Source organism: Dermacentor variabilis, chromosome 2 (assembly GCF_050947875.1).
Source record: "Dermacentor variabilis isolate Ectoservices chromosome 2, ASM5094787v1, whole genome shotgun sequence".
NCBI classification, from domain to species: domain Eukaryota; kingdom Metazoa; phylum Arthropoda; class Arachnida; order Ixodida; family Ixodidae; genus Dermacentor; species Dermacentor variabilis.
Genome location: NC_134569.1, coordinates 222,147,433 through 222,163,924, shown reverse-complemented (window position 1 = coordinate 222,163,924; position 16,492 = coordinate 222,147,433). Strand labels below are relative to the sequence as shown.

Genomic DNA, 16,492 nt, shown 5'->3' with positions numbered 1-16,492 from the left:
ATAGTGTGATTCGCGTCGTCCGCTATCGGGAAGCCAGAAGTGCTCGGTCACGTGCGCAGCAACCTGTTCAAAGACAGCAAATTCGTGACGTTCTACTAAAGAGTGTCTGCGAACAGCCTTATGATGTTTAAACTTTCTTCGCCTACTGTGCCGGTTTTCGCGCGGCTGCCTGGCTGCTGTTGGGTCGGTCGCTGTCTCGGCGGATACATTTCGGGGTACGAAGTTTAGATAAAAAAATCCCGCGAAGTATGCTTGCATGCTGACCAAGTATGCATATGATCATTACATTATTTATTATACCAATTTCTTACATAAAACCTGAACGTGTAATATCGCCTCAGAGGCATTTCCAAAAGCACACGGATATATGTTAATGAAATCGTGAATTATGTTTACCGGATTCGTGGATTTAGTTTATTTTCTCGGTTTGGCGACTCAGTATGGGTTACTGGGTGTATGCCCGTTCTTGCCTAATCCTGCGTAATGGGCATGTCCCACCGTGCGATTATCGAACCTGAAAACACGAATAAAACCTGAACATTTGATGTCGGCTCACAGACGGCGGATCCATTAGGACCACCGATTTAGGAATAGAATGGCGACTTCAATTTCACGTAAAATTTGATTTACTTTTCTTTTTTTCTCTTTGTTCAGCCATTCGCGGTGCCCCCAGAGTGACGCCGGTTCTTGGTCAATCCTCCAGCATGGGTACAGAACCCCTAAACTTAGTTTGATAAGAGGCGTACTTTTTTTTTCTTTTTGCCCGTATACACCCATCATCCCCATGTTTTTTTTTCTTTTTTTTTTCCTGAGCAAACATCGTGTGCCGCCTTCGTCCCTGTGGCATCGCCGCGCGTCTCACGCGGGGTGCATCCGCCTGAAGTTCGCGTTTCCTACAGCGCGTCAACGATGTTGTGCACAAACATAAAAAAAATTGCATGGCCGTAAGTTTGCGACTGTTGCTGCGGATAAGCATGACCGTTCACGAGATTACGAGTTCCACAGAATCAAAGCAAACAAAATGGCGCGCTTCGCCTTCAGTTGTAAAGTGTTTGACACCGCAATGTCCGAACGCCACTTCACACCGAACAAAACCGAAACAACATGTTCGCATTTATTTCTGGCCATGAAGAGTATATTGGTACGAAGAAAACAGTGAAAAGATAATGAGCAAAAGAAAAATAACTACATGGGGTAATTATTTTATTTAGGAATACTGTAGCCCTCACTTGAGGGCCATTACAGGAGAGGAAAAGAATAAAAAAGATAAATTTCGACACCGACAATACAACGTTATACATCATTGTCAAACACAAATTACAGGGAGGATGAACAAATATACACAGTATACACAGAACAACAGTAAGCATGGTTAATTCTTAATTATCCCGTTGCCTGTATGTTAATTAATTAGTAATTTATTCGCTGAACAACCCACAGCTGAAAACTGTCCCCCCCCCCTCCCCACCGCACCCCCGAAGCATTCCATAAAAGCTGTATGTTGGGTTTCCGGCGCTGAAATCAAGTTTCTTAGGCATCAAACTCGGCGTATCAAAAGTGAACCGTTGGGCTTTGCGGGGTTAATTAAGCGCTCTACTAAAGCCTATTTTCACATATATTCCAACACCTGCGACCGATCTCCATGTTTTCTTTTTATACTCTAACACAGCCGTGGCGATGTAGTAGCTCGGGAACACGTACCGGCCGTGGGTGAGGGCGCAGTACAAGAAACGGCCGCGATGGCTGCATGCTAAAGAAGGGGTCAGAATCAAAGTTTAGTTCCCCACTACGGCGTGGTTCATAATTATACCGTGGTTTTGGCACGTAACACCTAAGAAATTAATTAATGTTGAAATACAAATTTGAATCTCCCGCGGAGGCAAGACATCGCTGCTCAATGAACTAAAACAAATTCGCAACATAATCCTTCATCTATAGAAGAAAGTACCCAGTGTAACAATAGATAATTGTACAAACCAGGTTGATATAGGTAAAATGAAGTACTTATATGTTTGTTTTTGACTGACTGCATAATAGACTCTGAGATTACCTACACACCTTTGCTCATCTCAAATGAAATTTCGGAGGCCATTATTGCAATAACGCACTTGGAGGCCCGAAGGATAGATGGCGCGACAAGCCAACAAATTGTTTCGTGCTATGTAAATACAGCAAGACCTCAGCCAAGGGCTGCCTTTAAATAATTATTGCTAGTACGATTATTTGTGGTTTTTAAAGTATATAAGTGCGGAAAAATGCACGTAGTTTAGGTAAAGTTCTAGCGATCGCTAAGGCGGGCAGCGATTGGCCAGTGGATGACATGAGGTGCTGTCGTCTGTTCCTTCCACGGCGCCCATTGGTCGGGCTGGGAGTCCGCGGCAGGCGCATCGTGAGTGGTGCGAGTGGTGCGAGGCATACGCATGATACGTGCACTTGCGCGAGTTGTGTGTGGTGAGTGTTCTTCGCTGCGCTGCTCTTGGGCTACCTACTTCGACCGGCGGACCAGGTAAGTGCCAACCGGCAGTGGCCTTTCCCTGTGCATCGTGTTCGCCGAGCTGCTCGGCCCCAACAACGCTGTGTTCAGAGCGCGAACACCGCCGTGTGCTAGCGGCGGATTATCGCTGCCGTTCCACGCATGTTTTCACTGTCGACTCTCCGAGTCCAGGCGGAAAAGGGGCACTGCGTGCGGCCCATTTTTTGTTCTTTTTTCTCACGAGGAAGCATGGAAACGTTTTCCTCGTAACTGTGCTAGCCGGTTGACCAGAGTTCGGCCTCTGGTCGAGCTGCCGGGGCTGTCGTTGATGCCGGCGCCTTCGGCCGCCAGTTTACGCGGCAGCCGAGAGGACCCGTGGCTCGCTCGCGATGCCGGTCGGCTTGCATCACGCGCGCGATGCTCCTCATCACATCACTGGCCGGCCTGCCCTTTATCATCGAGCCACGCACCTCGTCACCTCAGCCGGGTGCTTTTGCTTTTTCTTTGATGGACTAGGTCGGAGGCTTCTCGATTGACAGCCGCTCGGCATGTTGAGAAACTTGCGGTGTTGGTTTGCATATTTGCGGGGGCTTTTTGCCGCCTTAGCGCAGTTGTAATTCGGCCCTAGAGTCGTCACGGAGACCATCTCTAACATTTTTTTTTTTAATTACTTCCGTTTGCTTCTGACAATGCTGTTGGAGGACGACGCAGGTGTTTTCCTGCTAGTTTTTCCACGGCCATTAGACGAAACGCGCCCACATTTCCTTGTTCGGCCTCTAGCGTGTCACTTTGCCGTGAGAAACACGCAATGCTTTGTCGCCTCTGTCGCGAAACGTTCCTTCGCTGGAGGAAAAACGCGCTGCCCGAAGGGGAAGCATGCTTTCTCGCCGATACGTGTGGAATAGCAACGCGCGGTCTGACCGATGAAAGCCTGCTGCTGCCCCTGTTGGCACTTGGGATGCGGTGCGGTCACGCGCGTTTGCAGAGTCACGAATTGGTAGCCGTGTGGCCGACCGCGTCGTCGAACTAGCGTGTAGTGCAAGTGAATCTTCTTTCTTTTTTTGTCTCATCCCTTGTGTTCTGCTTACGCACACCGGGCGGTATACTTCGATTGCCTCCTGATACTTCAGCAAGAATTGAATATTTTTGTGCCGTTCCATAAACCGACCTACCCAACGCGAAGTGGTCCACCGCAACGGTTGTGTGCACTGTGAAAAGCATGTTTTCCTAATGCAGGGAAGGTAAAAAAAAATATGTTGCTCAATTTGGCCCCTCAATTTAAACCACCCATATAAGCTTGAGAATTGGTGGAGGTTGAGCTGGACAAGACAGGTGCCTGCAAGCGTTGCTCGTTACAAATTTAGGGCTTATGTGAGACAACTACAGACCACAAGCTTGGTGCTCTTTGGCCATACTCGGTCCTTGCACCACAAAACACGAAATTCGTCATCATCAAAGACTGCGGAACCTACGAGATATGCGAGATTTCTTGTTGCTTTATTGCCATGTCGGCTCATATGAGCTGTAGTAATTGCATGGTTTGCGGATTGTAAATTCTTGGACAGCGCTTCAGATTTTACCTGTAACATGTATGGAGACTTGCCAGTCTCCATATGAATGTTTTTACGCTGTCGTACTAGCCTGGGAAAGATTAAGGCAGTCTCGAGCGCTATTCGGAAATAGGTTATTCATTATAGGGAAGATCAAGAGATCAGCGCATGTGTACTGACCTCCTACTCTGCACAGGGCAAATATTAAAGAGATTGGGAACGGTGAAAGTTTATTCTTGGGACAGACCTCGTATCTTAAGAGAATGACTAACTATCAACTTAAGAGAACGACTAAGAGCACAGTCGGATGGCAGGTTCAAAGCGCGACCACTCGGCCCAGGGTGCCACCTCGAACCCTCCGCATCAACGAGGACAGCAGACAACTGTTACAGTAGTGACAGGTTCGTTGTCATTCGGCTTGCATGTTCATTTGTGTGTGTGTGTGTGTGTGTGTCTGAGAGACTCTAACATGCGACAGTAAAAGCTGAATCTTTAACAACGCTCCACCAGTTGGACATCGGCCAAAAAAATGTTTGTACCACATTTTCCCTGCTGTGAAGTTTTCATCATTGAGCACATCTCGCTTTCCTATTGCATCAAAAGTTCCTTGACAAATTTGTTGCTTTGTTCCTTTGTTGGCCACCTGCCAGTTTACAAGTATCTGACATACTTCACATATTATTCGTGACTTTGGTTTAGTAGGAGCCAGAAATGATTCAGTGACTGGCTTTGTTTATGTTCTGTTCACACATCAGGTGTGCCAGCCTTCAAGGCAGGTGCATTGCACAGCTGTTTTGCTTTCATCAAACTACATTCAAGCTCACTGGTCTGTGATAACTTTTTATGTGGTGTAGGACTTTCCTTCTGGAATGTTGCCTTTTCATTAAAGCTTTATAATTTATAAGGAGGCTGCTTTTTCTTTTTTTGGCCTTTTAACAGCAGGGATGGCATGCAACAGAGGCCTGTCTTGGTTTATTGTTGATTTGTCAGTATTATTCATGCATGGAACAATATAACATTAACAAAAGATGGTGGCAGGTATGCCTAGGATCAATCCAATGATGATATGGCTTCCAAGAGGAGCATTCTAACCATTACACCACTAGTGCTTTGCACAAGCAGATGGCACCTGAATTGTGATTTAGTCCTTCAATGCACACAATTTCTGGAAGTAATAAAATTAATGTCATTAAATATATGTTGTGGGTATATGTGTGAACTGAACAGTGTGTGAGGTGCAGTGAAGAATTGTGTAGGTTTCGTCAATTACTCAACGAAAACACTCGGATCCAGCACAGTGTTGTAATATAAGTGACACGAATCTTGTTCAAGTTAGCGAGGTAGTCGCGTTGTCATGAGGACAAAGATGAACTACGGTGCTTGCCTAGGGTAGAATGTTGCTTAGAGGTGTGCACAGATAAGTACAATGCACATCTAGCCGCATTTAAGGGCTGTGTACCTTTTGTGGCACATACCTGTTCTGGTGGATTGGCTAAGAATGGTTGCACGCCCAGCTGCCCAAGATGCCGACTTGGCAAACCTGCAGCTAGCACATACTAAGTTGGGACATATCCCAAGGTCCAAGCTGTCAGTTTGGTTACACAGCACCCTTACAAGTGGGATGAAGAGGCAAATAAAAGTTCGCTTTAATAATGGAAAATGCCTGAGAGCATTCAGTATACCTGTGTGCTTTTCACGAGCTCTTCGGTTACCACGTGGGTACATTTTCCCAAGATTTGTAGATCGTTGTCGCAACCATGTGGGAATTTCTAAATGGGGCCAAGGCGGCCAGGGCACACAAGTTCATTTTACAGAAGTGGTTAGGCAAGGCTCTGAGGTTTAGGATCTTTCTTTTTCTCCCAGTCTTAAGAAGTTTCTTAAACAAAGCAGCGCCTGAATAGCTCAATTTCATATCCTCCCTTGCATGCTGGTTTCACGTGCCTGCAGTATTGTTAGGACTGAGGGGCCTGGATAAACACAGAGAGGCCGTGAAATGTGCAAGCTGGAACACTGTTTGTTCATCTAGAACTCACTGAATTTTAGGCTATGTTAGGGCTCTTTTGTTTTTGTATTCCTCCTGCCCATGTTCCAGGTGCGCGCAGCAGCCCATCTGCTATGCTTGTGACATCTGAGCGCGTGGATTTGATACCAGCACAGGTGGCAGCATTCCAATTTTGAGCTTATGACACATTGCTTTGAAGTAGCGATAAACATCCAAATGGATGAGCAGTACACATGTTTTCCACTGCTGTTGCTGTATGCGCAGCAAGATCTCGGGTCGCAGCAGAAAACCTTGATGTCTGGACCTTTCTGCGGTAGCATCTTCTAAGCAACTTTTTGCTGTGAAGTGCTAAGTCAGTTTGGCTAATGAGTTCACGCTCACACTTCTAAATGCAAATGTAGAATCTTAATGGCAATGTATGTTTTTGCTTAGTGTAAACTGAAGGACTAAATTCATTGTGGCCACATTGTGATAGTGATGTTAAAGTGCAGGTGGAATCCAGAAAGGCTGGTCTTGAAATTTTTCATTTGGCTCACATTTAAAAAATCTAGAGGTTCACTTGGTTTCCACTAATCGCTTAGACACTGGGCATCAGAGCCCAGGCTTAGCCGTGGATGCAAAATGAATATATCGGCCAATGAGGCATGCATTATTCTAGGTGTCCCTGGCATCTGAAGGAGCCTTTTGGCATGTGGCTGTTATGTTTACTAAGGGTGTTGAGGAACATGGGTAAGTTTGTTGGTGTTTTTTGTGACCGCTAATGCATTTAACGGAGTCAAGAGTATATAAAGCTGATGAATGATAGCATGACGGCTTACGTCACATTGCATCACCTGAAATGTTTGGGTTGGGTATACGTGGCAGTTGTCTATTGCTTAGTGATGTCATGTGTACGCAACTCTGTATGGGAATAAACACTTGCCGGAAAAACAGTTACGTCAAAGATACTGATCGACCAGTGACCGAATAATGTAACACAATATTTGTGAAGCACATTTCATTTAGGAAGTTCGACGTACTGCTGAGTCAAACGCGTCTGTAATCGACATGCCATCTGAATACCTTCCAGTGTAAAGTTCCGCCTTTCCATCGAGCGGTCGTTGTTCGGCCCCTCACATCTTTTCAAAACGTCTGTACCGCTGGGGTTGTCGTTTGTCGCCAGGACAAAGGCGACCTACGATGCTTGCCCAGCGAAGTATGTTGCCGACAGGCATGCACACAGAAGTACGACGCGTATTTGCTTTTCGACCTGTTTTCCGTTCGTTATTGGCGCGGACGCCGGCGTTATCGGCCGTTCGGCGCGGATACATAACAATGCCGAACGAATGATCGTCATGAAACCGTGCCCGAAATCGTCGTGTGAAGAGGGAAGTGCCGAAGCAGCCGGTGCCTCTGCGGAACCGTCACTGCCCGCTCCTTTGCGCCGGTCCCGTGTTGCCGCGACCGACCCGGCAACACGGGCCGTCGCGGCGCAGCGTGTCACGGTTTACGTCACAGTGCGGACTCTGCGCAAGTCTCGCGCCGATGTGTCGACGTCACGCTTGACTTTTCGTAACGGGCTCGCGCCGCTGTGCTGACTTTGGCAGCGTGAACTTTCGCGAACTCTTCCTTCATCCTCTTTGGACGCCCGTGGAAGCTTATTTCTTTTTCTAAGCGGGCGAAACGAACCAGGCGGCTGTTACGTGTGGGCAGGCCCTGGGCAACACGGAAGGTGTTCCTCTTCTTTGGAGCTGGCAGTGCGTCGCCTGGGTCGGGTAGGGTTGACCACTCGCCGCCTGGTTCCGTCGTTGATCGCCAAGTGCGGACGTTGAATATTCCAAATTTCGGATACCCACGGAATATACCGTTATTCGACTTGTACTAGGCAATTCCCCAATGCAGTGTTCCAAATTACCGATTGTTCGTTTCGTTTTCGAATGAAACAGATACCAGTGCTTCGCGCACGACGCTTATTGGAGTCCACGGAGAAGAGGACCGCTCCGAATAACTCCGCAGAAGCATCGATTCCCGAGCGAAGAACACGCGGGGCCCGGTCACGTGACGCGTTCCATTCGAGGATGCCTCTCGTGCTGTCGACTTTGGTGTGTCTGTTTTGGCAACGCAGTTTTCAATTGGCCAGTTTCAAAGCGCTTGCATTGCGTAGACAGCTAATTCTGTGCTGTCGTGTATTGCATGTCTCCTTCGACGAGCACAACATTCTACGTGCACCCCGGTAGCGGGCTGCCATTTTGTTTCACTTTTGTCATTGCCACGGTGCTCCGGATAAGCGGGACCAGTTTTGATTTTTCCACGAGCTCCTCAGTTCACTGGACGCGCCGTTGTGAAAGGTGCCGCAGACATTTATCGAAGCAAACAAGGTGTTTCTTTTCTTTTTTTACCGCGCTGATATATTTTACTTTGCACACGAGGAAACACTGGAAGGCCGTTTATTTCGACTGCCCGTATTCGAACCGAAAACCTCGCTAATCTGGGCAGCCCTACGATATAGCGATCTCTTCCACCGTGTCGATTCTTTCGAAACGATTTTAGAGGCGCTGACGTCGGCTAATGCCAGTAATCGCTGCGCGTAAATGACTACGCCTCGCCCATACTTGAGCAGCAGGCAGCCTGCGTCGAGTGCCTGCCTGACGTACGTACGCGATGAGCGCACAGAAGGAAGCGTCTGCGCCGAAGTCCCGGAGAGCGTCGCCTCCCCGCGCTTGCCTCTCCCGGCGTGTGTGGGTCGGCGATCGCCGAGGCTTCCACATTGGGTCGCTGTTCGGGGGTGGCCGCGCGACTTCGCGTGTCGACACGTCTCCTCCCGTGTGTGCGCGTCTGTCTACTTTGGCCGCACGCCGTTTAATTTGGTCGTCGCCGACTTGCCGCCGCGTTTGACTTGACCGCGGCTTCCCCGCGCTGTGCGTCACTCGCTCGACTCCGCCGCCGCATTCCGACGTGAATTGGGAAACGTTAGAAAGCGGAGAAAGAATAGACGAAAAAATAACTCGTCCGCTTAATTTTGGTGCGCCCGAAATATCACACCTGGCGACAAAAACATTGATTCGATGCCCGCCATTACGTCGCCTGTCGTAGTAGCCTGTGCAGTGTCGTGTCATTCTTCCACTGCAGCTTCTTTAGAACGTCGATTCCTCGTTGAATAATCTATCAGTATGCGCTGTTTCGTCATCGCCAACTTAGGGTCTTTATATATGCTAGAGGTTGGGTGACTGTCAGTTTATTTTTTTTTTTCGGATGCCAATAGGAAGCATCGAATATTTTAGCGAAGGCGCGCATATAGTTACAGCACAAATATTTATTTCGCCGTAATAGCGTGCCACTCCTGTACGAACAAGTGCAAAAAAATACACCTATTAGGGACGAGGGATCATTTTCGAACATACGATCACTAGCTGTCGTTAAGAAAAAACAAAAAATTCGCGAATACCCCCTTAACACGAGCATGAGTGCAAACAAACTTCTCAAGAACAAAATATGGCTGCTCTAGGATTGGTTTTCTAAAGACGCAAAATAATATAGTTGCCGAAACAAAAAATGAGAAATATTGAGAAAAAAAAATTGCTGGAAGACTTCGTATGCCATCGAGACGTGTAATATTGCCGGTTGCAAAGAAAACATAACAGGTCGTTCCGTAAGACGTAAAACTGTTTCTTGACTACAGATTGAAAAAAAAAAAACACTAAATGATCACTCTACAAGAGTCAGTTTGATGTCGGCCTCCGCTACATACCGAAAACATAGCTCGTATTCCTAATTTTGTTGCGGCATTGCTCCAGAAACGTTTGTCGCGGTTCGCTCTTGATAACTTAAGTTGCGATACTTCGTTTAGCAGACTGAGGAAAGTAACCACGTGGGTTTTAACGTTTGGTTGTTGAAAGATATTCTATTACTGGTTACGAATATTCGGAAGCACCGAATAGTTCCTCTTTAGAATACGAACAGTTAGTTTAGTATTCGAAACTTGGAATATTCGCCCGGCCCCCTGATTTATACGAATCGCCCTTCTGTGTTCGATACGCCGGGATATCTCTCCCCCCTAGGGTGAGAAGCGATACCGTCGGGTCAGTTTATTCTGGGCTCGCTCATTTCTCGCCTCTCCGGCGGCAAAGCACCGGTATCGCCCGTGTGTCGCTATCTGTGTTAAGTGCCAGCAGGGGAAACGCGCGATCGCCTGTCGACACTTTCGCGTGACAAGTTTTTGAGGTCTGCAAGGCGCGCCACACGTCGAAGATAAAACGAGACCTGCGTATCGAGAAAGTTGCGCGTTCAGTGTCGCGCCAGGGAAGCTATTTTTGTGACGCGAGTGTGAAGTGTTTTATTATTATTATTATTCAATTGTTCGATTTCTGAGACATTGTTCCGGGGATATTCAGACTCGCTGCGAGGTGGAAGGACGGGGAACGCCGTTTATAAATTTATTCTTGTTGTCATCAGATACGTCGTCGGTCTTTTCACAACGGCGAATGGTTTCTTGAATGTCACGATCGGGTAATATGATGTGCGTTACGTTGCACCTGTGCGTTCTCCTACTGAATTTCATGGAACGTTTACGGGTTGACTTATTCGTTGTGCAGGTTTCGACGAGAGAACCTGTGCTTCTCTACATGCGTTCGGCAGCGGGCTGTAAACGCGCCTGCGTGAGCGAACCGGGCGCGCTCCTTGTGCGCATTTCTATGCTTGCTCGCCTGTTACAGGCGTCCACACCGTTGCTTACAGCGATTCGGTGCAGTGCGCCGCTTGGCTTCAAACACAATGCCTCCGATGTATGGTGACCATTATGCGGTGTTTCACTCCCTTTGCCTACTGTTGCCTTTAAAGACACGCCCCCTCCTCCATACTTGATCCTGATTTTGAGACAGGCAGGCGCTAACTCCCTTCCACTGGCAGTATTCATTTCCAGCCCGTTCTGTCGCCTTGCGTAATAAACGACTTCTGCGCCAAAACCGCGCGCGCGCACACACACACACACGTCTTTTCTCTTTCCGTTCATCTTCTCGCTTGTTTTATTACCTCATCATATTTGTATCTCGACGCAGACGAGCGCGGCACGAGAGAAGCCGGCAGTTTTGTAGGGAAGCCCTGCATTGCATACGCCGAGATGCTTTCCGCTGAGAAACGACGCAGCGCTTTCTCTTTGACAAGTAGCCGATTGCCTCGTTCACGTACGATCGCACGATGGCCGTAAATCCGCAGTGGTGGTTGTCTAGAAGCGCATCGGCGGCGTCGCACGGTGACGACATAAAAAATGCCGCCGGGCGTTCGGTGATGGCGCGGCTCGGCATGGACAGCTGTCGCCACGTCTTCTCTGTCGTGTAGGCTCCGGTGGTGGTTAGCCCTGTCCCAGCCGTTTCGGCCAACTGGCTGCCGCCGCGCGCTTGGAACTCCGCTGCCTTCGGCTGAGGTCGGAAATCTCGAGGCAAGAACGACGGACTACAGCTGAGACTGTTGCGGGACGTGCTTTCGAGCCGACGCGGTGGCTTAGCGGCCGTGTAGTGTGGCGCTGCTGAGCACGAGTTCCGGGGATCTAATCCTGACCGCGGCGGCCGCATTCCGATGGGCGCGAAATCTCGAAAACAGCCGTTACTTAATTTAGGTGCTCGTTAAAGCGCCCCTCACCAGGCACCGTAGCAAATTTCGTTTATACGCTGGAAGTTGTTACGGTGCCCTCTTGGGAGCGTTCTGCCGCAGAATTTTAGAAATCGGCTCATTAATAGCCGAGATGGAAATATTTCGTGCCGCGAACCCACGATTTCAGGGGTGCGAGCTCCGCTGCCAAGCAGACCAGTGTTGCCACGACACATAAAAAAATTGTAGTAGATTTTTTCGCGAAAAATCAGTAGAAATCAGTAGATTTTTAATTTCGATTTTCGCACTGAGTTTATGAGCCCACGAATTCAGCGCTTATATTAGTACTCTGTTGTAGTATTGTAGCTTCTAAGAAAGAGTACAAAAATTGACCCCGAGATTCTTGGCGACACTTTTGAGAAACCCGGGGATCCAGAGAGCCATTTAATTTAAAACAGTGAAGCCCTCCGATGGCCTATTCAAAGGCGTCAGATGGTAGTTAGTACCTGAAAGCTTTAGTGTATAGTATCTTCCAGACAGGGGTAATTGGAGATCGCTGGGAGAGGCCTCCGTGCTGCAGCAGACATAAAAATAGTTTGATCATGATGGTGGTGGTTTCATAGTTGTGGGGTACGGTAGTGCACCCACTTTCACGGATTCACCGCCTCACCTTTTCCCGTAGAGTTTCCTATTATTTATTTAGAAACTTCATGCCTTTTCCCCACTTTGCTCAAAGACAGAGGTAGCGCCACGATTGAGAGTCTGGAAACGCAAGAATGTATGTTAACCTCGGAGCCTACCATGTTTTTTTTTTTTTCGCTCGCTAGGTGGCATCACATTAATATAAACTCTGTACTGAAAAAGTAGCAGCTTTTGCTTTCGTTTCAGTAGAAAAGCAATAAAATCAGTAGATTCAAGCGCTTTATCACTCAATCAGCAGAAAAATTTAAAAATCAGTAGATCTACTGATAAATCAGCAGCCGTGGCATCACTGAAGCAGACGCTCTTCACTCGCCCCGTCTAGCCTCCGCAAGCGAAATTCCTTCCCTGCGTTCTCCCATGCCAGACCTCGAGGATCGCGTGACACATACGTCACGGGCCCCGCCTTAAATCTTTGCTCTCGCTTTCTTGCGGCGCGGCGCACTTCCGCTGACGGCGTCGCGCGCGAGCTGTCGCGATTGTCTCGCTTCGCGCAGCGCACGATGTTGCGCGCTGTGCACGAGGACACCTGACTGGCAGTATAGGTCAGTGCTACGCGAATACTGAGGCAGACACAAGCGGATCGCAGAGCATCACCTCGCACTAGAAGACAGTAGAAAATTTAGTTTCGGTGTGATCGCGCACAACCGTGGGAACAAGCAGACAGAACGGAAGTACATCTCTCTTGCTGCGGTGCGAAGTAAAACAAAAAAACATGCAGACATTCGGTTTGTGTGTTTTATTATTTCTGTAAGTTTTAATTCGTCCATTCAAGCAGCAGATCACACGAATAACAGATGCTGCCTCGAATAATTCTTGAAGTCGCGTGTCACCACGAGCGACGTCATAGTGCAGACACGTGCACGTAGGCGCACTAGCACGAGTACGTCATCCTTCGGCTTGGAGCGCGGTGGCCGCGAGGAGAAGGAAAAACGGCGTTCGGTTGGAAATTTGAAGTCCTTCCGCGGCGCGTAGCGACGTAATAATTCGCAGACACGATCGTTATCGCGCGATGTTTGATCGGCGCTCGTCAGCTCAAGATGGCCACACCTGGTGAGGGGCCCCTTAACGAACTCCGGCTGGTCCATATTGTTCCGCAGTCCCCACTACGGCGCGCCTCATAATGCGATCACGGTTTTGGCGCGTGAAAACGCCCACGGTTTAACTCTACCGGCACTCCAGCGGAAGCGCCGCCGCATTCCTTTTCGACGTCACAGACGTACTGGCTAGCTTTATTATGCCGCCTACCGCTCCCAACTAGCCCGCGGCACCGTAAACAACTCGAGAAATCCGGTGAAACGCAGAGCGCCTTACTGTCGTCGACTTCAGATGCCGTCGGCTCAATGGCAGCTGGGAGTCGCCTCCGGACAGGTGCCCTCCTCGCCGCGGGCGACGTCGAAGGCGTCCGTTTCGGAAATGTGGCCCGCCACAAGAATGGAGCAGGGGGGAAAAAATGGAACGGAAAAGAAAACTGGTTTGTGACGTTATACGTTACGTCTGCTCCGCTATGGGAGAGCGATGTCTCTTATTTCTTGTCGAGGCAATGAGAGACTCTCATTGTGCGGGGAGGCTAACTTGCCTGCCCGTACCATCGTTCGGTTTCGTAATATTTTTTGATTTCCGTCGCCGCTACCACTAAACCCCCCCCCCCCCCCAAAAAAAAAGAAAAGATCACATTTTATTCATTTTTGTCTCGGCCGTTACTATATTTGTTTATTTGTAAAACAAAAGCATTGCGATACAGTGCTTTTAAACTGATTTATGCAACGTTCAGAGTTTAAACTGTTTCTCACGCTACCCATCGTGGTTGCTCAGTGGCTATGGTGTTAGGCTGCCGAGCACGAGGTCGCGGGATCAAATCCCGGCCGCATTTCGAGGGGGGCGAAATGCGAAAACAGCCGTGTACGTAGATTTATGTGCACGTTAAAGAACCCCAGTTGGTCGAAATATCCGGAGTCCTCCACTACGGCGTGCCTCAGAAAGTGGTTTTGGCACGTTCAACCCCAGAATTTAATTTTTTAAATTTTTCTTCTCGCGCTTTCTTTTTTTTTTTTTTTTTTTTTGATAGCCCGAACTGGCTGCCACACATACGAGGGTATCAAACGATGGGGTGCAGGGCCTTCTCGTGTAAAAAAAAAAAAAAAATCGGTAGCATTTTTAACTCATTATCCATCTATAAGCCAACTCGTGTAACTTTGAGTCCGTTAGTTGGCACTTATCTCCTGTGCCAATTCGCAGCACGAGTGAATCGCTGCAGGAATCTGGTGGCGTAGACTTGTAATTCCGAACACGCGCGCTTTGTTCCACCGCAAAGGACGTCTGACTCTTGGATTGTAATCTGCAATCCCCCTCCTCCTATTACGAGTGTCGACAACTTGTTTGACCTTGTCGCTTAACTAAGACCGAGAAGCGACTAAATCTTCGTTAAATTTTATTGGAATGTCGCTAACGGTGTCGCTAATACTGTAGAATAAATTTTGAGTGATGTAGGAGCTCTGACACACTGCAATATTGACAAACGTGGCTTAAAGCATTTATCGAAACATTTCGACTTCGTCTACCCGCTGTGGTGACGTAGGGGCGTTGGCTTTCGCTCCTAAGGTCGAGGTCGCGGGATCGAACCCCGGCCGCTTTTCGATGACTGCTAAAATGCAACAACGCCCGTGTGGCGTGCATTGGGTGCACGTTTGAGAACCCCGGGTTTGCGAAATGAATCCGCAGTCTGCCGTTGCGGCACGTCCCATAATCACATCGTGGCTTTGCCACGCGGAACGTCACGATTCGATTGTTTTATTTCACATTGGTCTATAGTGGCCGTGCAGGGAAATATTAAGGTTAATTTACCTGCAGGAGGCAGGCGGCATTTTAGTTCACTAATATATTTATAATACAGCGGACGTTCCCATCTGAAATTCGGCGTTTATGTTCATATTGCATAACGTGACAAAAACGTGCACGACCCGCCGCGGTTGCTCAGTGGCTATGGTGTTAGGCTGCCGAGCACGAGGTCGCGGGATCGAATCCCGGCCACGGCGGCCGCATTTCGATGGGTGCGAAATGCGAAAACACCCGTGTACTTAGATTTAGGTGCACGTTAAAGAACTCCAGGTGGTCGAAATTTCCGGAGTCCCCCACTACGGCGTGCCTCGTAATCAGAAAGTGGTTTTGGCACGTAAAGCCCCGTAATTTAATTTTAAAAACGTGCACGGTTCGAAAGAACGCGAGCAATCAGATTTTTTGCTCGGCACGAAAACTCGCTGTTGTTGCGTTTCGCCTGCGACACGTGGTTTTGCCGGCGCGACTGCGGCGGGGCGGCAGACATTTTGGCCCGATCGTCGTCGCCGCAACGCTCATCAGCAGGTGTTTCCAGGCGCGACTGCGGCGATGCGACCGCAAAGGATCACCCTCTCATTCCAGTCATTGTGCCCGACCGGCAGCGCTACGACAGGGTGCTACGAGATCGTGCTCGACATGGTGCTACGGCAGCGCTACGACAGGGTGCTACGAGATCGTGCTCGACATGGTGCTACGGCAGCGCTTCGACAGTGTGCGTCACCATTAGCCCATTGTACATTCACGTGCTCGTCTTTTGAGGGGTTCCTTCTTGCCCTCAACTGCGAGAGTATAAAAACAGCTGCCCCCGGACGCCAAAAGGAGGGCTCCGATTTCTTCTGTTGAGTGAAGTGCTCTCCCGTCTCTCTACTTCGGTCAAACCTGACCGCCAACTCTTTGCGATGTTAAAATAAACAAGTTGTTTCGTTGTTACCAGTCGACTCATGCTTTGCCGGGACCTTCGGATGCTTCCAGTTGTACCCCAGGCCGCCAGGCCAACGCTACCCTTGGGGCTTGCGACCCAGGTACAACCACGGGCGTCAGCGCCGAGTTCCCAACAGATCGTACCAGCGGTGCGATCCAAACATCTGGTGGCAGCGGTGGGATCGCGACAACGGAGGCCAGCAGCGAAGAGATGCAGTTGACTGTATGCTGAGCAGCTCATCGACGATCCGGGAGCAGTGCAACGAGCCCTGTGTGATGACTGGTTGCCTGCAGCGGAACGACTGCGCTGGACTCTTGGCTGCGAGGTTGGGTGAGTGCGGGACTTTCTTCTTCTGAGCTTTGCCAGGCTTTTTGTTAGTGTCAGAAACAGAGCTGGTAATTGTGGTTGTCGTTGCTGCCGGGTTAGTTTGCGGCAAGACAATAGTAAGC

The 16,492-nt window shown here is 48.9% G+C and overlaps 1 protein-coding gene across 1 annotated transcript in view; it reads left to right on the top strand.

The window, feature by feature from the left end:
- Positions 1-2,360: 2,360 nt before the first annotated feature.
- ATPCL (ATP-citrate synthase) overlaps positions 2,361-16,492 on the top strand; it is a 103,993-nt gene continuing 89,861 nt past the window's right edge. Inside the window, exon 1 of the mRNA XM_075682644.1 lies at positions 2,361-2,506. The gene's annotated coding sequence lies outside the window, so the exon portion shown is untranslated. The remainder of the gene's footprint in view (positions 2,507-16,492) is intronic.